The 25,377-nt window shown below is 35.8% G+C and overlaps 1 long non-coding RNA gene across 1 annotated transcript in view; it reads right to left on the reverse strand.

Annotated features, from left to right (window-relative positions):
* Positions 1 to 25,153, reverse strand: part of LOC111746201 — a 50,419-nt gene extending 25,266 nt beyond the window's left edge. Inside the window, exon 1 of the long non-coding RNA XR_002783055.1 lies at positions 25,010 to 25,153. This is a non-coding gene — a long non-coding RNA (uncharacterized LOC111746201). The remainder of the gene's footprint in view (positions 1 to 25,009) is intronic.
* Between the last annotated feature and the right edge of the window lie 224 nt (positions 25,154 to 25,377).

Raw genomic sequence — 25,377 nt, forward strand, 5'->3', positions numbered from 1 at the left:
TGTGTTTTTAAAAATATATATATATATAAGGCAAGACTGTTTCCCAGCAAAAAGGTTATCACTCGCTTTATTGCGATACTTTATCACAGTGGTCTGGAACTAAACCTGTAATCTCCAAAGTATGACTGTAATTTGTTACAGCAGCCCTAGGAAACTGATATAATGGGCCAAATAAATTCATTATTTGGTGATGTGTTGACTGAGTGAGTGGTTTTGACACTATAACAACTTTACTTTATATAGATTTCATCCTCCGATCCTGTTTCTGTGAGTGTGGAGGCACATACATATGCACAGAACACAAGACACAGGCACATGTATGGTTAAAGATCGAGAGAATACTAAAAAGTGGACAAATGGACAAGAGAGATGATACTATGAAGAATGGGAAATTTGGCAGGAAAAGAGAAAAGCAAAGTAAGATTTTTAAAGCAACTTTTGAAAATCTAAAGGCAGAGGTTTAAAGGCAACAAAAATCTGCATTAGCTGTGTTTATAAAGGGCAATAACTTTTGGCTTATGATATTCCTAATACACAAAGAAATGAATTAATAGCATTTATCCTTTCTTTCAACAATCATAGTTCAAACCCAGGCATTTGAAGTCATTAGAGTTATACCGGGATTGACCTCTGTGAGTGTGCGTGTGAATGGGTGTGCATGTGCATGTGTGACTAAGAGGTGGGGTTTGAAAACACATTCTTTCCTTCTAGAAAGTGTCTGCTGTACTCTTTCACAACCAAAGTATGGATAGAGCAATAGTCATTCGTCTGTTGAGTGAATATTTGTGTGATTTGGTCTACACGTGCTTCAATCCTTTGCCAAATCTGAATGATTCAGCAGGGTGTTAAAATTATTGATATTTTAGGTGTGTAAACAAAATGGTTGGTTTTGTTTTTTGATAATTTGCTCCATCTGTGTCACTAACATGGGTCTTGTCACCCTGTAGCCTCACAAATCAATATCCAAATTCAATGACAAACTTCTTCAAAAACATAACTCATTAAGCTTTAGTGCTGCTTAAGACAAGGAACTGGCCTCTGTGAGGCCATCAAGCATGGATATTGACTCTCTAGGACATTTTTAAGGCTATTTATATCACAATAAAGGCACTTTATTAGCCTCATCAATCAGGAGAATGCAAATTCTACCCTGGAATCAGCTCTGCCTAAGCCTATAGAACAGGGAAGGGTGAGAAATTATGGGATGCATTATCCTCAATCTTACTTGAAACTTCCTAATTAAAACAATGGATGAGCATAGCTTATTGCTTATAAAATAAATAAAGGAGGCAACACTAATGTAATAATGAAAGTTTAAACTTCTGGTTGTTTTTCCTCTACTTGGCAGAGAGTTGGTGGGCAGCCAGCAGTGTGCAGTGTGATTCCTGGTTTCCATCGTTAGAGATACAATGCATCTGTCATTTGACCAAGATGAATGTGCTGGTCATGCAGTAGGGCTGCCTCCAGCTTGTAACACAGGCCTAGACGAGCGGTTCCTATCATCTGCAACTGGGCAAGTCATACTGCCTTTCACTGGGTCAGGGAAATGCTATCCCATAGCAGTTAACAATTTAGTCCCAGGAGTTAGACAAGATCGGGTTCAAATTTTATCTGACCTATTTGAACATAATTTTTCTCAACTGAGAAACAAGGGACCTACATCTTAGGATTATTATGAGAATTAACATAGATAATTCCCTGTGAGTGGTAAGCACTCAGTAAATGTTCTCTTAACATAATTAGTTTTGACAGATTCTCACTTCTAGTTGGGCATCTAAGACTGGTATGAATAGATACAGTTGATGATAATGTTTGTAAGATTTAGAGCAGTTTTAATGTCAGACAGATTTGAAGCCTAGCTCTGCCACTTGCGAGCTGTGAATTCTTATGTAATACACTCGCCCCTAGGTTTAGTTCCTAAGCTGTAAATGGTTATGAACACAGTAATGCCCCCCAAAGCTGATGTGAAGATCAAATGGAAAATGCATGTTGGTAATGTATGTTGAGTGTTTTCTCTATTCATGGATCTTATAATTTAGATGGGGAAGATGAACTTGTACCTTATAAAGTAAGTAAAACAGGGTGATGTGAAAGAGAATGGAGAGAAGATAGAAGACGTTATTGGTCACCACAGGTCCCTCTAAAACAATTCCATTTAAACTAGGAAAGAGTAAGCAATACAAATACAGGAAGGGAGAATGAACACATTTTAAGCAAAGGGAACTGCAAGTCAAAGGCTCTGAGGCAGAAACAATCCTGATAAGGAAGGCCAGGGTGTTTGGAGTAAGGTGAGCAAGGGATGGATTAGCAGAGTATGAGGTCAAAAGTTAGAGGCAAGATCATATAAAGGCTTTGTAGATCATGATGCAAGTTTGGATCTTATGGTAAGTGCACTGAAAAGGCAACGGATGATCTTAAGAGCTGGTGAGGATGGTCTGCTTTTTTTTTTTTTCTCTAAAGGCAATTCTGGCTGATGGAAAAACAGAATTGGTGGTGGTTTATACTAGGATTACAGAAATGTATACTAGAGTAGTAGCAGTGGAGATGAACGGAAGGGAAACAAATGAACTATATTTTACAGTAGGATTTCATGATTTTTTAAAAAAAAGAAATCAAGAATGGCTTGAAAATAATTTATTCTAGAAAATGTTTGCCTTTTTTTTAGAGCAATATTATCCCCTCTCTTAATCTATTGACTAAACCAAGCCTAAATCAGCCTCAGTATTTAATTCAAGGGAATGTTCTGGATTATTCAAGTCATATTTTGGCTTGTTCCATAGCCTAATGCCTCCTACCTAACTTTTTCAAAAACCTTAAAGACACTGGAGGAATTTTTAACAGAAAAAAGAAGTATAAATACCCTAATTGAGAAAGAGCACTCACTTTGGATACTATGTATTGAATTTTACTGTGTGCTAGGCTCTATACCCTGGATTATTAAAATTACACCATTTAGTTCATTCAAAAATGCTGTAAGTGAAATATGAACTCCATTAAAATAGGATTTTGACTATTTAAATCAAATATTATCAACCCCTAGAATAAAGCTCATCTAGGTGCTAAATAACTGTTTGTTTAATTAAGTAAGTAGGTATTACTATTTAAATATGGAAACTGAGACCTATTGAGTTTAAGCCAGCTGCTCAAATTTTCATAAGCTATGCATTGAGTCAGAATTTGAATCCATTAAGTGTTTTTCTGCACCCTCTGAAGCTGATTGGACAGGAGGGCAAAGGCTTATCTTTAAACCTCCATTCTGAGGATTCCTGTTAGGAAAAAGTCTGGGCTTCATTCAAACCCAGAGAAGAGGTTTGGCAGTCAGGAAACTTTGGTTTAGTTATCTGAGGAATGATCATAATCAGGACCTCATTCTATTTTGTGCAACCCTTACCTATACTAACAGAAGTGATAGAGGAGATACCGTAAAAGAATAGAAATAGATTTATGGGATGAGTTGCAGGTTCCCTTAGGTAAAGATTACAGGATAATTCAAGAAAGTGTATTTGGGGAGATATATATATTCTAAGGCTAAAATAAACTATAAAAATTCACTGAATCATACTAAGTCATTAATTACTAATTGATTAAATTTTTGTTATTTCATTTATAGAGAAATAAAGGTATAAACTATTATGGGATGTAAGGGAGAGAACTAAGGGGGAAAGGGACAGAGGAAGAAAAGGGAACGTGTGTAGAAAAACAAAATGAGAGAGAATATTGCCTGAGGATTTTTTTCTTTTAAAAATTTGAAGACTTTTTAGTCATTAGAAGTTCATGAGAAACATATTATGTACTAGATTATACTCTTCGTTTTGTTCAAGTCCTTACAGTCCCTATTTTACAAAAGAAATATGAACGACCATGTCTTGTTACAAATAATCCATCAGGTATGCAGCAGCAAGATGAAGGCAGCCTGGTCTTTTGCATGATCTTTAGCCCATCCTTACTGCCAGGTGGTGCTGGTTGAGACTTATTCAGCTGCTATGTGTTTGAAATGATTATGGGCTACCAGTTAAAGGGACTTGTCTTCCAAGGTCCTAAGGGACATCAGTTTGGAGGCATTTGGATTGTTTTCTTCATTGGATAGGTCTATTGGTAACTTGCTATTTAGCTTCACTGAGCACTGGTTCTCAATGAATGAAAAGCAGTTGTTCAAACAGGTTCTTGGACTTGAAAATTTACGGTCTCTTGGGATAGAACTTAGTATCAGTCTACCTGTTTGGCATTGTTTATAGGCTGGGTTTATCATTCAGAACATTTTTGGTTCTAAGACCAGATCACCTGACTTAAACTGGCTTAGACAATGAAGGAGTTTATTGATTCACATAACCAAGAAACACAGTGGGAGGGCTAGCTGCAAATATCAGTTGACCACTTTTTCTATGCCTTGCTTTATTTGCTTCCCTGTTGACTTTATTCCTAGTTAAGCTCTCTTCTCGTGGTCAGAAGGTAGCCATAGCATCTCCAGACCTTGTACCCTCTGGGCTTTAAATCCCCTGGAAAGACCAAACCTCTCTTTCACATAAGTCTATAAAAATCTCAAACCACCTCATTCCATTTTATTGCCTTTGATTGGGTTACATATATGTATCAATAACAGATACACTGCTTGGCTTAGCCCCAGGCACCAACCCTGTAGCAGCGATTGGGTCTCAGCCAACCTACAAAGGCAGAGAGATGAAAGTGCGTGTCCTTAAATGGATCCTTAAGTAGAGCGAATGAAGCCTGAGTGGCTAAAGAACAATATGTGCTCATTAGAGCAAGACTGGGTGAAAGAACTGGAAGTATTTGAAAAAGAAAGAGAAGGGAGGAGAGGAGGGGGAAGGAAGATATCTACACAGAATAATCTGTACTTAAATATATAGTTAGAATTTCTAGGTAGGTAAGTATTTTTCATTTATATTAAAGAACCTGTGACTACACATAAAAACTATACTTTCTATATTTTATTAAAAAAACTTATAGTAACAAAATGCTTACAAAACAGAACAGTGAGAATAAAAAATAAGAATAAGAATAAATTATTTTTGTTTCATCATTATCATCAAAAAGATGCATATTTCCAACATGCTCAGTGACATATAGAAAAAATCCAAGTATTAAGTATCTCTCATCCCAGCTCTGAGGCCTTATCTTTAAAAATAACAAGATGTGTGGTCCATGTATTAGTATTGAATAATTATTTATTTTTTCAGTCAGGCATTAGATAACTAAGCTATGTTTGAAAGGACAAACCAGCTCATGTAAGAATTTTTGCTACCTGTATTTGTACCGATACAGTTGAGATTTAGTCAACCCTAGCTTTCTAGCCATTTGCTGATAACCTTGGCTTTTGTATACTAAATCACCTTACCAAATTGTAGTACTCTTGATTAGCCAAACAAATTACCTTCTAAGAGAGTCCCTGGAACAAAGACAAATGGTTTTGTAAATAAGGGAGACAGGTAACAAGGATGGAAGAGGCAGTGGCAGACATATGAGGTAAAAGAAAAGAGGAAGTCAGCTAGATAGGGTTAGCTGCAAGATGGGCTAGAAAGCATGTTTTTTGGCGCAATTACCTAGAACATTTTTCTCTTTATAAATTGTCCTTGAAACTACTGGGAGTGTTCCCAGCTATGCTTGGAAAAGCTTGTCATCTTTATATTTGGACTCGGAAATAAAAGAATTATTGGGCTGCTGTTTTTGGAGTTGGTATCCAGAATACAGTGAATACTGAAAGTGAGATTGCTAACCCAATTTAGTCACCCTCCAGATAAACACATAGACTCCAGAGTCTAATGTGTCTCTAAGGCTTTACTTTCCACTGGGCTGACCTCCAGAAAGATACAGCACATCCCTGCAGGGTTGAATGCATCACCCAAGGCCTTTCAGGCAGAACAAGTAGAATTTCCATGGAAACCTTGCATATGTTCATGTGTGCACATCCCCACCTGGCATTTGTCCTTCCAGTGACTAAGCCAAATGAGGCAATTTGTGCTGTGGCCACTGGAAACAAGGCTTGCTTCATTAACACCATATCGTGCTAGCAGGATTATAGGGAAAGAGGTGTTGGTTTCCTTTAGGGAGAGTGATTTTCTGCTGGGTCCTTGCCAAAGGTCACACTGACAATGTTTTGAGACAAGCTGAGCCATACCCTCCATATAACTGCTATGTGTTTTGTGTCCAGAGTCCCTTTTTGTAAATAAAATCTAATATAGCAGAGCCCTACTTACCTTGGGAGAAGGGGATGCTATTTGCCCAAGGTAGGAAATTGGCAGTATATTATCAAAGGGTATTTTCTGCGCAAATATTTAATCAGAACCTCTCCTATTTGTCTTTTTCTGCCTGAGGATGTTCTATGAAGTACAATGCAGTTGCACTCTTACGTTACTCTTATGGTTTACCCAGAGCTTTGCCACAAGCTGTTGTATATGCAAAAGGAAGTTCAGTATCTCTAATTGTATTGTGTACCTGGGCCATTATTTGACACTCCTCTGTATTGCCAAATAAATTTTATCAACATTTCCTATTTCCAAATATCAAGGTCCTATGAATTCACATTTTGTTAACTTTTTCAAGGGATATCGTGAATGTAATATAAATATAGTCACATAGTCTTACACGTTTTTGCCTCACCATGCACATCTGTGAACCTATCAAATCCAATCTACTTGTGATTTTATACTTTTCAGTAGCCTGAACATTTGTTTTTGACAAATATCCAGGAATGTTGTCACATTTCTGAAAGGTTTTTAGTTAACTCAGGTGACATGTGAATGGCATTGAGCAAAAATATCTGTGACATGTTTTAATGTTCTTTTTCTTTGCAGAGGTCGCATAAAAGTGAGAATTAATTTTTTTCTTCTTTTTCTGCCTGTGTTCTTATTCTACTTCTTAGTCTTAGTTGAAGAACTGCATTGTCTGGATGTTTTCCCTAAGTTTTCTTGCCAAACTGTGAGAGGAATGCCTCATGCAATTACAGTGATGGGGCCAATCTCACGTATATCGACAATGGTCACTTAAATGATATTATTCTTTGAAGTGGTATTCCAACATGCAATCCAAATAGTTGTCCGCACGGCTGTTCCCTAAGCCTCGTCTGCTACATAATTCACATGATGTAGACCACATGCAATTATGAAAGTGATGGTTGTGAGAGTTTGAAGGTGAAAAATATGAACAAATCCAGTTAACCTCTCACCCATGGATGTGGTGGGCATGTGCTCATTTACTAAAGCATCGAGGGCAAAAACTACTCTACCAGTTTCCAGAATCATCATTTTGTGGGAGAAATGTATGACTTTTCGAGTCAGAAACTCAGGTTATTTGAATTTCATTACTTCTTTCCAGCTGTATGAAATTGGCCAAATTCTCTGAGCATCTTCATTATTTTCTCAGGAGAAATAAGTGAAGAGATATCTATAAAAAAGGGTCTGATTTTGATCATAGTTGTTCAATATGTGACTCTGCTTCCACTATGCTATGATCTTCTTAGGGTACCAATTATATCTTTACCCTAGTACCCCCCAAACTTAGGACATTTCCTGAAACAAAACATTCCATGAATGTTTACTGAATGAATGAGTGAATGTTAAAATTGATGAATTATAGATAGTCACACCAGAGATTCATATTAGAAACTGAAGGAAGCCAATGAAAGTATTCCAAGGGCCTGGATAACCATGTTTGGCCCAATTGTGATAATGAAGATAAAACTAAAACATGAGGAACCTGTCAAACAATTGACAGGGATGCTTTGAAACTTCTTTTAGAGATGCTAACCAGTGTGACATATGAAGTTGATCTTTAAAAATAGTTGTTTTAGAGGAAATGTAATTTGCTTAAAATTAAATTAACTCTCCTAATAAATAAAAGCAGAAATACAGAATTGTCTCATTTTTTAGTATGTCTCCATTATAAAATCAAAGGGTTTCACTGCTGTTTGCCTCATGAGCCAATGTCTCCACAAGAACATCCATAAACACTGAAAATAAAACATGTGCCTACTCAGCTTTTAGCCTTTCTAGAGATATCAATTCTCACCTTGAGAGAAGTATGTGAAAAGGAATTTTCTTTCTCAACTTTTATTTTAACTGTATTTTTGTACGTGTGGATTTGTACATCTCCTGAAAATGATTTAAGACTTGCAAATGTACTCCGATTATATTAATTTGAACATGTGTTTCTCTTCTTTTTCAACCTTTTCTTCCACCTGTTACCTGCCCTTCCTTTCATTTCACTCATTATGGCTTTACTACATTAAGAAAAAAGGACATTAGCTGCATTCTACTATTTGACTAAGGTAGTGTCTACAGATGCAAAAGAAATGTGAAGGATATATTTATATCCTATGTCCAACACATGTAAGTGTCACTTGGTTGTGATCAATATCCACAGAAAATTGTTCAAACAATCAGATCAGCTACTATATAATTCAACAGATAAAGCAAACTTACTTTATATCCTAATTGAAATTTCATATGGTGAATTAAATAATAACTATGCAGTTTACATTTTGTTAGTAAACAATTCCTAGCAAATCCTAGAAGTGCCTACTATATCATTTGAGCTATTCCCGGTAAATAAATCACAATAAGTGAATCCAGACATCTGAGAAATTTACAGAAATGATTAAGATCTAAACCAGCTATTCTCATTCTAGCTAGATTTCTATTTCATGAAATGCCTTAAATTTCCCCAGAGCAAGAAAGAGTTAGGATCCAGACAAATCTCATGTGCAAGTAACAGAATTTATTGGCAGACTCTCCTCATCTCCCCAGCTAGATACTTAACCCCCTAAGGGATAGATCAAAATCCTATTCATACCTTCAAGCACCCAGCATAGTGCTCTAACTCTGGGCTTTGATGCTTAGTAAACATAAATGAAGGACATAATCCACGGTACTATTTTCTATCATTCATTCGATCTTGTACCTACTTGCCTTACTTGAAGAGAAATTTGGCAGAGGGATTGACATCCTCTGGGCATATCCCATGGATAATACTCTTGAGAGGGACTTACCTCTGGATTTCTGCCTCCATATATCCTCAGATTTCACCAGTTGTACTGTGGCTGCTAGGCTGAGTCATAATCCATAACGATTTGACTGAAATTCAAGTTGAGTTTACACATTGCCAAACAAAACACAGTCAGATGTCCAAGTGTGTTAGCTGCATGTTTGACCTTCTCTGTTTTTTGTCAAGATTTTTCTTTTCACATAGACAAAAATTTAGAGACTTTGGATTGATATATTCAAAGTCCAAAGCCATGTTTACCTCAATTTCTCAACCTTCCCTTCACCCCGCCAACACAATAAATTTTCATTCGTGCAGTCTGCTGAAGAATCCTGTCTCCAAATGGATATGAAATGTTGCAGCATGGAGGAAGAACTCAGAGTCCAGATTCTATTTACCACATTTTCCCCACAGCTATATATTTTGTAGTATGTGAAGGAATATTATTTACTGTGAAAGAGCAATGAGCCCAGGCACAACCACAGGTCCTAATTTTCTAACCCTGTCTTTTCTCTTTTGGTTACTAATTGTAAATCATTTTCAGTTGTCGTACTTGTCAGAATAAATACCATCAAGAGTACTTTGCCAAGTTTTTTTGTTTGTTTGTTTTTCTCTATTATTTTTTTGAACTGCCTACTTTGTAAAAGCCATTCTGAGTAGTGGTTTGAAGGTGAGTTCACAAAAAAACTAGGAGCTAGTGTACAAAATAGTCCTCCATGTCATTGTTTTTCCAGCTGAAATACAACAGCAAATAAATGCAATCAATCTGTGGAAAACCAATTCCTTTTGAGTATAGGACAGTCAAGTTGAGGGAAGTTTAAAAAGAGTGTTGAATAGAGTGTCGGAAAAGCAAAGAGGAGGGTCAAGGCAGTGAAGGAGGATAAATAAAGGAGAGAATGCCGCAAAATGAAAACTTAAGCAGGAAAGAAGAATCTTTAGAAAGGAACATAGACTCCAAGGAAGGCTAAAGGAATACACTGAAGAAAAGAGAAAAAATAGGAGATGAAAAAAACTGGGATGAATAATTAAGGACTATGAAAGGGAGAGAAGTAGGGAAAGAGGAAGCAAACAGAATATCCCAAAAGATAGTATCTCTTCATTATTTTTCAGGAAAAAATAAGCATGAAACAGATGAAGTCTTATTTTGTTCTTGTAAAAATTTGTTATATGAAGATATTTCAGAGCTAGCTTTAGAGATGGAAATGAGTTTGTCACCATCTTGCTCCCTATAACAGAAACCATTCTCTGATTTCAAGTGCAAAGGGAGTAACCATGGACAGGACAGTAACTGTGTACACAATGGGAGCACATCAGGCTATGCCAGAGGCCCCTGGAAAATAAAAGATCCTGAAGTCCTGCAGGGAGGAATTTCTTGTTCTAACTGTCTCCCTTAAAAACCCCAAATCTCAGCATCTTTCTATAAACTGCCATCTGATTTGTCCCTCCGAAATTAGCAAAAGTATGTCAGTTCTTTGCTGTCCAAGTTTGGGAGTTGAGTTTTAAAACGAAAACCATAAACCTTTGCATGTATAAAATGAATATATTTGTAAAACTTCCTAGTATTTATGGCTTCAAATGAATTTTCTTCTTTGAGTATATGTGTGACCATCTCCATGCCTACAGCAGTCTGTAACTACTTTAAACAACTTAATTTCTTTAACTGACTCCTACCTCCATGTATTCTGTAGTTTGAAAGTTGAATGGAGAATATTTACTCTTTTTTTCCCCCCTCACAGTTTTTAACATTTTCATTTTGTGTCTTTAAATCTCTCTTGGCCAGAAACTTGTTCACAACTGTAATTATAAATATGGTTGGTGTTAAATCAGTCCCTAAAAATGTTTTCAAAGTTATTTACATTTTAATTGACTTAAAGTGCTGAAATGTTAAGGATATATATTTAGATTTGGTTTTTCCCAAATGATGTAATCCAAATAAACTTTTCAAGGTTTAAGACAAAGACCTCGCCCTAGATGATTTTGCGAAGACTGGATTAGTTTAAGAATATAAAACTATGATATAACTTTGGAGCAACTCAGAAGGCCTCAGAACCCCCAGATAATTTTCATAAGTGAGAAGCAATGATGTCTTTGGTTCTCTGGGGTATGGGAGTGATAGAGGTCTTCTATTCAAACTGCAAAAGCTTCAGTGGATAAATATTTACAGCCTTTGTGGGCCTTTCCCCATTCAGGTGGCTCAGTTACTTTTCATTTTTGCATATCAATGGACAACGCTGAGTGATTCCATCGTTCTTTCTAAATAAGAAGTTTATTTTCCCCCAGATATATGAAAAGAATTTCATATTTCTTGTTTTTATGCCTAATAGTCTGGCCATGTAAGGTGCTAAGAAAGTCATTTCCCCAAACTTGTATTCTTGTGGTTCCTGAGTGCGTAGTCTTTTTCTCCAAATCATAGTTTGGTGGTAGAGAAGTCATATGCCCCCTTGTTCCAGAGCTGTATCTTTATAGTTCTTTAGTGAATAGACCTTTTCTCCAAATTATCGCTTATATTATCTGGAACCCAATGATGTAAGTCATCTAAAAATTATAGGACTATTGCACAGCATCAAAGCCAAGGCAGAGCATACTCCAAAGATGGGTTGGGAAACCTGACTAATATCTATTATGCTAACAAAATCCCAGGGCAGATAGTGATTTTTTTTTTCCTTTAAGTTTTAGCATATCAGACCTAATATCTAACGTTTCCTTAAAATAAAAACATAATTCAAGAGAACAGTTTTGATTCACAATGGTTTTGATAAAAGAAGTAAAGAATGTAGCAATTAAAGCAGAAAGGCTTTTGTTCTTCAAGTTCCATGGTAAATTAATAATTGTTATTAATCTTTAACTTTCTTCAACATTATAATGTTTCTCATGTGGTATAGTTTTGCCTATTGTTGGAATGCCATCAGAGTGAAAAACCTAGATTTTTCTTGCTATTTATTTCCATATGAATTGCCAGAAATACCAGTTTATGTTTAGCATATACACAGAGGATAAACCATATCTCTGAGGAAAAAAATGCATTGGATGTCGCCCATGACTGGAGGGGATGTTATGGGCCACTTTCCCAAAGCTCCTATTAAACATAATTGATCTTATGATCACTCCAAATGAGAAGGCAGCTCACTCAACCTTGGCTTATATATATCTGTTTATAAATGGGCAAAAGAGACCTGATCAAACACTAATACACTAATACTAATTTACTGCTGTTTTCTGTTATTTATTTTATAATGAGAATTATTTTTGTAATTTTTGATAATTTTTAAAACAAAAACAATTTTTAAAAAGCTGTTTTGGCTTCTCCAGTTAGAAAGTAACACAGGAATAGTTAGTCTATCCTCTGAAGTGTCTACAGTTTATATTACCTCTTATGTGTCTTATATCACTATAGAGTTATTTGTTTGAAGGTCTTTCAAACCCACTAGATGGAACATAAGGGCCAGGAACATTCCTTTCATGTTTCCCATGGCTACCATAATTCAGTGCATACCCAGTCACACGTGATACTAGGAGTGAATATGGGGATGGGTAGAAGGAGAGAATCTATGAACTTCCTTTGCTCAGTAAAATTTGAGGTCAAGATTTTCTGTGGTAAAGTGACAGGTATTAAGAGTAGGTTAAATTGTAGATGTACCATTTATTCATATATGATTTTTTCACTCACTCAATATATATTTGCAGGGCACCAACACAACTTTTTAATTAATTTATCTTTAATTCTTTAATGTCATCACATATTAAACCCCTTTTACCCCATCTACCTCCCCCTTACCCCTTACTCCCTGCCCTCTGGTAACCACTAGTCTTTCGTCCATGTCCATGAGTCTCTGTTCCAATACAACTTTCTAAATTATGGGAGTATATAGGAACGAATAGGAAGGACATGGTCTTTATACTCATGTACGCTGCTTATAGTGGACATGACAGAAAAGTAAAGACCTATATAAAAATTGCCAGTAAAAGATAATAAATATTGAATTGTAATAAATACGATGTAGTAATTATCATATAGAGATATAAAGAGAGCACCTACGTGTCTACTTCAGACCAAGGGGTCAGGGAAAACCTCTCTGAAAAGGTAACATTTAGATTAAACTCTAAATTCCCTGAACAAGCCCGATGTCTGATCTCGGAAGCTAAGCAAGGTCAGGCCTGGTTAGTACTTGAATGGGAGACCACCTAGGAAGACCAGGTGCTGTAGGTATAAATAATAATAATAAATTAAAAAATAAATAAAATAAAATAATAGATTAAACTCTAAAAACCAAAAAGGGGCCAGCTGTATAAAGACTAGAAGAGTATTCTTGAAAAAATAAATGAAAACTACCTATTTACCCACTTGTAGGTAGTTATCATAATTAACATTTTGATATATATCCTATATTTTTGTATGAGTGTGTTTCTGCATATCTGTGTGTATGGATGAACAGGTGGTATTATGGAGTATATTTGCTTTATTATTCAGCAATACATTGTGAATATTTTACTAGCCCACTACATTTCTTTCTACAGCCTACATTTTAATGATAGAATAGAATTTGATTAAATTGAAGTAATATCGCTTAATCAGCTTCCCCTATCATTTCCACATTTATCTTGACTCCCTTGTTTTGATATCTTGATTTTTATTTTTGCACAGTGAGGGCGCCTGAGAAGGGAGTACATGTAATGAAATAATGAAAAGTGCAAGCTCTGGATCCAGTGTGCCTGAGTTTTGACCTGGCTCTGCCATTTACTGGTTGCATGACTTTAGGTGAATTGCTTAACCTATCATTTTGTCATCTCTAAAACGGGCATACTAATAATATTTCACAGTGTTTCTGGTAGAGTCTCATTGAGATTATACTTGTATTGCATACAGAGAAATGCTTGGCACCACCTGAGAATCTCACTAAGTGTGAATGACCATTTGTAGGTTCTAAAGAACTTGGTGGAGAATGAAGTATACTGTGCCAACCAAACATTGTCAGTTATTATTCTAATTGTTGGAGAAGTTTGTGATTTATTTTTTAAAGGTGTATAAGAAAGTGTAGATAAAGTCAAAACTGTGCAGATTACAGTTAAAGATAATCCCCAGGAACTAACTCAAGAATAAACGTTTCCATGACCTGTAAAGTTTGTGGTTATGTTTACTGAGAAGGTCAAAAAAGTTGCAAACTTGATTTCAGGCCCAATATTTGGACACTGATAAATTACTTATCGCTTACTCACTGAGGTCTCAATACTAACCAAGAATGCAGTATTTCAGTTTTTAGCTTTAGGTCTTACCGTAAGCAACTATTATTGGGTGAAAAGGTCTGTAGAAAGGCCAGTGAATTCAAATAATGAGAAGAGTACACAAAAATGAAACGTGATTGGGATAAAAAAAAATTGAAGATGTTGTGACCTTCACTACTTTAGGTCATCACATTGCCCCTGACCTAAGCATTCTTAACCTAAGGTTCCCATAACAGGCTTCATGGAGTCTGTCATCCATCTAAAATCGTTGATATTCTGTGATCAGAAGGTCACTTGATGAGCATAGCATTAAATAAAGGGAGTTAGCAAGAATATCTAAATAGCTCCTGTCTCAAGTTGTGATGATAGCCTGATGCATTCATCAAATTTAGTTTGTTTATTTTTTAATTCAGGGTCTAAGGAAAGCTTAAAAAGGTCTGTGATTTTAAAAAAAATTATTATTTTTTAATTACAGTTGATGTACAATATTATATTAGTTTTAGGTGTACAATCACAATGATGAGACATTTATATAATTTACAAAGTGATCACTCTGATAAATCTAGTATACATATGACACCCAAACAATACTACTGGCTGTATTCTGCATGCTACACTCTACACCCTGATGACTATTTTGTAACTATCAATTAGTACCTTTTATTCCCCTCCCCCCCTTTACTCATCCGCCCCAACCTGGCAACCATCAAAATGTTCTCTGTATCTCTAAGCTTTTTTATTTTGTTTGTTTATCCTGTTTACTAGATTCTACACATAAGTGAAACCATATGACATTTGTCTTTCTCTATCTGACTTATGCCACTGAGCACAATATCCTCTCGGTTCATCTATGCTATTGCAGATGGCAAGATTTCATTATTTTTCATGGCTGAGTATATATGTACCACCTCTTCTTTATCCATTAATTCATTGATAGAAACCCAGGTTGCCTCCATATCTTGGGTATTGTAAATAATGCTGCAATGAACATATGAATGTTTATGTCCCATTGAAGTAGTGTTTTGGGTTTCTTCAGAGAAATACCCAGAAGTGAATTTACTGGGTCCTTCTTTGTCTTTTGTTATAGCCTTTGTTTTAAAGTCTATTTTGTCTCATGTAAGTATTGCTACCCCAGCTATTTTTTTGTTTGTTTGTTTCCATTTTCATGAAATATCTTTTTATATCTCTTCACTTTTAGTCCATGTGTGTCTTTCAATCTGAAGTGAGTCTCTTCTAGGCATAGTATATGTAAGAATTTTGTTTTCCTTTCCATTGAGCCACCCTATGTCTCAATGGAACATTTAATCCATTTACATTTAAAGCAATTGTTGATAGATATGTAGTTATTGCCATTTTATTATTCATATTTTTTACCTTATTTTTTTTTTTCTTCTTCATAAATATGTCCCTTTAACATTTCTTGTTATAGTGGTTTGGTGGTGATGAACTCCTTTAGCTTTTCCTTGTCTGGGAAGCCCTTTATCTGTCCTTCAATTCTAAATGATAGCTTTGCTGGGTAGAGTAGTCTTAGTTGTAAGTCCTTGCTTTTCATCACTTTGAATATTTCATGCCAATGCCTTCTGAACTGCAAAGTTTCTGTTGAGACATCAGCTGACAGTCTTATGGGAGCTCCCTTGTAGGTAACTAAGTGCTTTTCTCTTCCTGCTTTTAAGATTCTCTCATTGTCTTAAAACTTTGGCATTTTAATTATGATGTGTGGGACTGTTTTGTTTTATATTGTTTGGGACTGTGCATTTCCTAGGCTAATATGTTTGTTTCCTTTGCCAGGTTAGGGAAGTTTTCTGTCATTCTTTCTTTTTTTTTAATTAATTTATTATTTTAATAGTGAAATTGGTTAATGAAATCCAATAAGATTCAGCTGTACACTTTAACAGTAAGGCGTACATATATTTACACTGTGTTCACCTCCTATAGTTAGATTTCTTTCTGTCACCACATATTTGACCCCCTTTCCCTTGTCTACCTCCCCCCCTTCTCCTATTCCCTCTGGTAACCTCTATGAAATAGATTTTCAATTCCTTGCTCTCTCTCTCTCTCTTCCTTCTAGTATCCCTATGATGCAAATGTTGATACACTTGTTGTTGTCCCAAAGGCCCACCCTCATTTTTTTGTATTCTCTTTTCTTGTTGCTGTTCTGACCGGGTGTTTTCTTTTACTTACTTTCAAATTGCTGATTCAATCTTCTGATTCATCTAATCTATTATTAATCTACTCTACTGTATTCTTTATTTTAATTATTATATTCTTAATTTCTGACTGGTTCTTTTTTTATGTCTTCTCTCTCCATTTTTATGTTTTCTATCTCTTTGTTGAAGTTCTCACTGAGATCACTCAGCATCCTTATAACAAGTGATTTGAACTCTACATCTGTTAGATCGCTTGTCTCCATTTTATTTAGTTATTATTATTTTTTTTTTCCTGTAGCTTTGTTCTTTTCTTTCATTTGGAACATATTTCTTTGTCTTCTCATTTTGTATGCTTCCCTTTGTTCTTTTCTTTGTATTAGGTAGGGCTGCTATGTTTCCTGGTCTTAGTAGAGAGGCCATATGTAGAGTGACCTGTGGCGACCAGTGGCACTATCTCCTTGGTCACCTAATCTGGATGATCTAGAAGTGTCCCTTGTGTGGATTGTTTTTGGCCTGCTATTGTAGTTGAGCCTTGATTGCTGTTTGCATGTTAGTAGTAAGAATTGACCTTCAGGCTGATTGGTTGTGAGGACTGGCCATGACTACAATGGAAGATTTGCTGTGCAGGGGCTGACCCTACAGAGCAGAAAGTGCTTTAGTGGGGCTCTGGTGCCTAGCGAGTCTGCCCTTTGGGTGTGTCATTTGTGGATGTGGTTGGGTGATGCTCTCATGTAGTCCGAAGCTGACCACTGGGTGTATTTATTTTGAGGCCTCTTGGGAGGAACTCTGGTGCAGGTCAAGCTGCTACCTGTGCCCAGGCTGGGGCCACTTGGTATAAGCTACAAAGTGATCTACAGAGGGCTGCTATTTACACTATGCTTCGAGTTCCTGGGAGAGGTTAGGATAGAACTGAGTCTGGTTGCTGCTAGTACCAGGCTTGGAGCCAGTTAGCCAGGAGTTTGAGGCATACTGAATCAAGGTGCTGCTTGTTTGGAGTTTGTGAACCTTAAAGAGGTTTTAGGAAAGTTTACAACATGAACCAAGACAGGTCATTTGTATGGAAAAGCCACTGGAATTGGCTTAGGTGGGCCCAAAAGTTGGGTGAGGCTAGTTCTCTGAGAATCACCAGTGATGGGCCAATGGTTTAACCAGGCTGACGGAGACTCGGATGTGGTACTTGCTTGGTATGCACACTGGGTTAGGAGAAGTCTCAGAAAAGAAACAATGGCTTCTGCCAGCACCTTTTTCTGGGAGAAAGCTGTCCCTCCAGTCTTTATCCTGAACCAGACAATTAAATTCCTCCTTGTATGTCCCTGGTGCTCCCTGAGCTGCTGCCCTAGCAACAGGAGCTCAGAGCAAGTGAGTTCACCACTGAGTAAGTCTGTGCATGGGCCCTTTAAGAGGATTGCCTGAGACTCCAGCCTCCCTTCGTCTCATGCAGCCACAATCTCCACTAATTCCACAACCAGAAGTTATGGGGAATCCTCTTCCCACCACTGGAACCCTGGGCTAGGGAGCCTGGTATGGCACAGGGACCCCTTGCTCCTCAGGAGGGTCCCCCACAGCTGAGATATCCCTCCTGAATTTTAACTGTCAAATGCAGGAGTGGGACCAGCCTGTTCCACATCTCCACCTCTCCTGCTGGTCTTGATTTGGTTTCTTCTGTATATCCTTAGTTGTAGGACTTATGTTCAGCTGGACCCCAGGTGATTCCCAGTGATGTTTTTTTCATTTTGTTTTGTTTTGTTTTTCTGTAGTTTAGTTGTAATTTTGATGTAGTTGTGATATGGGGTAAGCACAGCATTTTCTTATCTTGATTGGAACTCAGTCTGTGATATACTTAAAACCCTGATCCCAAACCTAAACTTTGCATATGTGTGTATTTGGAGTTTTTTTGTTTGTTTGTTTGTTTTGTTTTGTTTTGTTTTGTTTAAGTAGAAGTTAATTAGCCTTAGTCATATTAGTTATATTTTCAAAGGTATCTGAGAACCAAAGCTGGTTAATGCCCACTCATCTAGCCTGTTGGACTGCTCAGGAAGCTGGGATTAGCCTCCAGGGAAACTTGATTTTAGAACCACCCCTACAGTGGCATCCCAGAAGCTTGTGCCCCTGACTTCTACTACAAGTAGTCACTGGGCTCCTGTATTGTCTCTGAATTTCACTCTTGAACTTCAATCTCTCAGAGACTAGATTCCACACATTTGTGACCAGAACACCCTAATTGCATGTCTTTTTTCTTTCTTTCTTTTTTTTTTTGATCTTTCTTTTCTTTTTTCTTTTCTCTTCTCTTCTCTTCTCTTCTCTTCTCTTCTCTTCTCTTCTCTTCTCTTCTCTTCTCTTCTCTTCTCTTCTTTTCTCTATCTTTTCTTTATTTTGTTTGTTTTTACTTTTGACCACAATACAAAGCCCACTTAGATTAGGATCTTATATTCTTAGATATTTTGGAAACATGTAATATAAATTTTTTTCAGGCCAGATTTTATTTCTTATTCCATAAACCAGTTCATGCTCCCCACCCTCTTCCCTCGGCTGAGTTAATTTCTTCCTCATTTGAGCTACCAGCATACTTTGTACTTCTATTGTAACACATCTTATTTGAAATTCCTTAGTCTCTCCATAATATTGTGAGCTCCTTAAGAAAGTTTACATCTTTTTATCTATCACTAGCACCTAAATTCTTGTCTGGACAACTATGTATTATTTTTGTTGCCTTATAAGGCTATTACTCTAAGAGTGTCCTTTTACATCCATCACATCGTCTACTATTGGTAAAGATAAACTAAAGAAATTGCCTTTTTAGCCAAAGTATGTTATGTAAATGATTGTATATTTATTCATTTTGAGCTGACTGCACAGAATCATATTTATGATAACCCTGTCATTAGTGTGCATATATTTTGTGTACATATTCTGTGTACACAGCACATATTTTGTGTACTAACCTCAATACTAGTTTTATTTTATTTTTCTTTGTGTCATTTTCCCTTTGCCTTAATCTTTGTCTCTTTTAATAAATATTACTTGCATACATAGTTAATTCATCTTAAGTCAGTTTCATATAAAATATATAAGGTATGGTATAAATGTGCATACATGCATACTCACACATACATATACATACGTGTATAATCATGGAATAATTACTAGTACCATCCATTTCTCCACAGATAACAATCTTATGACTATCTGATAGAACAAAGTTCTCAGTGGAATGAATATATATCTAACTTTTTAAAATCTGATTTCACTCTCACATTACATCGTACATTTTCACGCAACTAATAGGTTGACCTATTAACTTCTAGTTCTTCCTTCCTCAGTACAATTCAACTTATTGCTCTCCAAGTCCCGATTTTGACAGAATTGTTATGCAGATACTACCTCTACAATAGAAATAAAGTGTGAAATGGCATTTTATAATGCCAGAATATATAGTGCTATAAATCCATCAATAAACATCCTGACTATTCAAGTTTGTGTTCCATGGACCAGCAGAGATTCAGCCCCACTCAGATTTACTGAATGCAAATCTGCATTTTAAAATGTCCCCAGGGTTTTCGTGCACAAATAAACATTTGAAAAGCACTGATCTACACTATCTTATAATCAAAAATTCCATTTTAAATATTGAAAATACAAAGTTTATAATTGATGTGGGGTAGAATTTTAGTGTAATGTAAAAGAAATAACTTGGATTTAGATTTATATTTGCGTCCTAATTCTGCTTCCTATTTTAAATTGAACAAGACTCAATTAGTATTTACTTAATACCCTTCATCAGGCATGTGTGGGGAAAATGTGGATACAAAGATAAGCAAGACGGTAGCTCTGGTCTCAGAGAGCTAACTCTGTAATTCTGAGTAAATCTGAAAAGATGGTGGATTGAGCACTTATCCAGTTTTTGCTCTCCCCAAAACTCTACCAAACCTGCTGTAAAGAGATATGTATATATTTTTTTTCTCTAAAGACAAACATACAAGGAGAGATGGGAAGAAAAAGACAGGAGAACACAGCAAAAGCAATTTTGGAAGCTATAAAGCAGATGGATGAGTGAAACTGATTTAGCAGACATGAAAATGCTGAGACCTAAGTCAGTAACAAAGGAAGGCTGAGAACCAAACCAATTCTTCCCCCTAAATCCTCCATCTGTGTGGTAATTGGCAGCACTATATACCACTGAAATAAGGGCAAGATCAAGGTTGAGGTGAAGGGGCAACTAAAATAAGTAAAATTGAGTGATATTTAAAAGTGAGTTAAATCCCTGTCTCCATGCCCCCAGCTAATTCTCATTAACTAAACTAAGCAAAATAATTTAGGTTCATTCTCTGGAGAAAGTAAAACAGGGTCTCTGTACTGGGAGATACCAGATATCGTTGTGGGTCAGATACGTGATATTTTCATATTAAACACTAATGCCCCAAACCCAGCCCTAATTTTCACTGAAACTTCAGAATATTGGCAGCCAGATTTTGCCTTCCGTGCAGAATATTGTATAACTCTTTCCTGGGGAATATAATTAACTCAAAAGGAAAAATCTAAAAAACATAAATAAGTAAAGGTATCATATAAAAAATAGCCATGAATTCATACTGATGTAAATAAGTGATTGATTAAATAAGTAAATGTGGGAAGAAATAAATCTCCCATGAAGAAGAATTCCAAATAATCTGTGTATATACTGCGCCTTCTAGGAGGTGGAGCATAATTCCCCAATCCTTAACTGTGGGGTGCTCATAGTGTCTTCCTTCCTAAAAGGACAATGTGGAAAAAAAGAAAAAAAAAAGTATATTAGAGAAGTCTCAGCCAGGTGATAAAGATCAGTGACAAGTCATGTTGATAGTGCATACATTTCTTAATACAAGGTAGTAAAAATCACACTCTACCCCTGTGGTTTCCTTCCCTAAACCCACAACCCCAGTCTAATTATGAGAAGAATACCAGACAAATTCCAATAGAGGGACATTCTACAAAATACCTCAAAACCATCAAACTCTTCAAAAGCAATGCAAGTCTGAGAATATGTCATAGCCAAGAAGAACTTAAAAAGGCATATCAACTTGTGGTATCCTGGATGTGATCCTGGAAGAGAAAAATGAGCAAAAACTAAGGAAATGTGAATAATGTATGTATATTAGTTGATGATAATAATGTATTAGTAATAGCCCATTAATTGTGACAAATATACCAGACTCATGTAATATGTTAATAGGAGGAAATTTGTGTGCAGTTTATAGGAAGTCTGTCTGACTTTGCAATTGTTCTGTAAATCTAAAATTGTTTTAAAAAATAAAACTTAAAAATAATAATAACGGGGGGAAGCAGGCATTGAGGCGGGAGGCCATGCTGTTTCTCTAAGAAATAGCACAGCCGGATCTTCTTACAGTAAAGCTTCCGGTCAAGGAGTCCCACCCACACAGTCAGAATTTCCAGTTTCTATTTTTAAAGTCATTATACGAGTTACATTTATTTTAACTTAACAGTATGTAAGACATCACCTTTCCACATTAGCTCATATAAACCTAATATTTTGATTATTCCTTGCTGCATGAAAAATTACCCAAATCTTAGTGGCTTAGAACAACAATCACTTTGTTATATCTCAAGATCCAGGACTTTGAACAAGACTTGACTGGGTAATTCTTCGGTTCCATTTATTGTTGTCTGAGGTTGTTCCATGCGATTCAGTCTACAAGGTAGGTTTCACTCACTTGTCTGATACCTTGACAAGATGGCTAGAAGGTTGGGCTCAATTAGACTTCTTGGCCAGAATACCTATACATGGACTCTCTAGCACAGAAGCCTCATGGTACTCTAACTTTTGGTATGGCTCTGAGAGAGTTTTGCAATAACTCACTTATATTTCATTTTAAATAGTAATAGTATAGAAAGATTGCCAGATACCTAAGGAATGCAGTGCCTCTAATACCAAAGAGAGAAACCAGTGGAAACAGATAAAAGCAACTGGAAGAAAAGAGAGAGGATTTGAACAGGAGAAAACTTTTAAATATTATTAATAGTCTTAGACAAGAGAAGATTTTTACACCCATACACAGAGTTCTTGGAAATTTAAAATATGACAGTAGAAATGAAAAACTCAATAGACATTGACATTAAACACTGTGAAAATCTCTCAGAAGGTGGAGGCAAAAGACAAAAAGGTAGAAAATAGGAGGAAAAAAAAAGATTACCTTACGAGACAAGTCCAAGAGACCTACCATCTAAATAATATTAATTAGAAAGAAAAGTAAGTAAAGAAAAAGAAATGGAGGAAATCATCAATGAAAGAGTTCAGTAAAAATTTCCTCAGCTGAAGAATATGTTTCCAGGTCAAAATGGTTGAAAGCACAATGAAAGAAAGTAGACCCATCCCAAAGTACTTTGCCTTGAACACTGGGACAAAGGAAGGAACCAGTAAACATCCAAGTAGGAAAAAGAATGGAAAAGAAAGTCACAGTCAAAGGATTAGTTCTCAAAGTGATTTGTGATTTTAGACCTTTCAATAGCAAAACTGGGATTTAGAATCCAATGAGAAATATCTTCAAAATTCTAGAGGAAAATAATTTCCAATCTAAAGCTCTCTTTTGAACAAAGTTGATTTTTCTTTACCCTTATATTTGATTAATAGACATAAAATTTATAAAATAATAAATACGTGTCACACATCTTAATCTAGAAATTACTGGAGGCCAACTATAATTGAAAAAAAGTTTAATTATTTTTAAAAAAGCCCCTAAAACTCAACCATCTTGTAACATAGCTTTTTGCCTTTATGATATTATCCAAGAGTATTATACCTAATTCTAATATACTTTATATGGATTTATGTATCTTTCAATGTTTTGCTATTTAAATTTTCTCTTGCAGATCATTATTAGATAGCAGTTTGTTAGTTCTAGGTTATTGAATACAGACAAAAATCATAACATTGCATGATATACTCTATAATTTAAGTTTTTCACTAAGTTGGTTTTAGTTAATCTAAAAAGTGTTTCTCTCCCCCAAGTAAATTTCATGTAATATGATGAATAAATTTCATTTAATAATATCTGAAGTTTCAAAATTAGAACATGGCTAATATTGACATTCCCTCAACTTGGGCCGTTAAGTGAGGATGTTTTTAGACATTGGCTATAATATGTAAAAGGAAATTGTCAATAAACGTATCTGCTTTCTTGATGTTGGTAAATCACATTAGTGTAATTTAGCTATAGAAACAAAACTGTTATAAAAATACTATAGTAAAATAAAGCAGCTCTATCATGAAATTGGAAAAAGAAGAAGTTACTGGAGGATGTATTCCACCGAAATGACCAAATAAGCAGGAAAAAAAAAGATATATTCTACAGAAAATAGGATACTGAACTCAGAACAGAGGCAAACATAAGTAACAGATATAAAAAGCAAACAGTTCAGAATGGACTAGATGCCATTCCCTAAGCCACCATTTATTAAATTCCTTGACCTAACTATGACTCATTTTCCTTGTCTATCCAAGAGGATAATCAGAGTACTTAACTCACACGAATTATGAGAATTAAATCTAATAACACACATAAATGTATTTGAATAGTGCCTGGCACACAATAGGTGCTCAACAAACAATGGCCTTTACCATTTATTATTAAGACCGCTTCTGGCTTTGTCCTCTATTCAGTCTCTATTAAAAGTAACACAAATGTGTTGGCTTATTTTAAGAAAAAATAAGCTACATTGTTTTTATGTTATCAGTTCATAAAGTCTGAGCTAGACTAAAGATTCCATTTAAAATGTTTCCAAAGACATTCAAAACCTACAAATAACTATAAAGAGATGAATAATAAGCAAAACAATTCCTTCCACTTCATAAAATACTGTTGAAAAGCATCTACATTAGCAAGTTATCCTAGATACTAAAAGCAGTAATACTCAGCAGTTAACCCAGTGGCACAGAAAAAAGGAAAACATAATAAAATGTAGGGACTCTGCACCCTGCTGACACAATAACTAAACTAAATAGACAAAGAGTGCCAAATTCCTAACTTTATGACCCACACAGAGGAATGATCTGAAGTGTAGGCAGACCATTAGACTCTGAAATATATGTAAGAGATTCACTTTCAGTATTTTCATTGTGTGACTAATTTGGTGGGTATCACAAGATTATAAATGTTGAGAGTATTACTGTTAGTGTTTTATAAAAGCAGAGTTACTATTTCTTTTAAATCTGTGACTATAAAAAGTGGTACTACTGCTTTCTTAAGTGTCTGATTTTATTATATCTCAGGGTTTTATTATACCCAGGGATCTCTGGTTTTCTAATAGCAGTCCCTAAGGCACTAAAAAAATGTGTTTCTCAAATGCATATATAAGGAATAATATAATGAGCAGACTCACACCTAAATAGGAATAAACACTTCCCTTTCTAACCTCTTCCTGCAATCCCATGCACTGTCCAGGATTGCTCTGCTCCCAGCCCTTGTTCCCAAAAGATAATCCTGGCACAAAGAACTTTGTAACACATGTGAAAGACAAAAGATGCCAGACAATTACAGAAATGATATTATTCACGTTATTGCAATAAGAAAAAGGGAGGGAGCCAGTGTTTTATAGGGGCAGGGAGTCATCAGAGTCTTAATGGAAGTCATGAGGAAGAATAGGATGAGTCTTACCTCATATTCTTTGAGAGCACTGGGGTCAGCCATTTCCTGGAACACAAAGGGAGTGGAGTGTTGCTTTCTGGGAACACAGAGCTTAGATAAAATTCAGCATTTTCAACGTGGCCTTATGTTTTTTCCTTCTGCCAATTTAGAAGGTCAGCTCAGTAAATTAAACCTCAGTCAGTATTTTCCTCAGAGTGTACATTCCTGAGACCCAACTCAGTGTTCCTTGTATCTTGTAATCATTGACCCACTTGATGCAGAAAAAAATATGTCTCACATCCCATCTTTCCTCGTTCCATTTTGTGACTAGTAAATATAATAATAGCAAAAGGAATAATAATAGCAACAACAATGACGATATCAACAATAATTTGCAG

Source organism: Pteropus vampyrus, unplaced genomic scaffold (genome assembly GCF_000151845.1).
Source record: "Pteropus vampyrus isolate Shadow unplaced genomic scaffold, Pvam_2.0 Scaffold1, whole genome shotgun sequence".
Classification (NCBI taxonomy): Eukaryota; Metazoa; Chordata; class Mammalia; order Chiroptera; family Pteropodidae; genus Pteropus; species Pteropus vampyrus.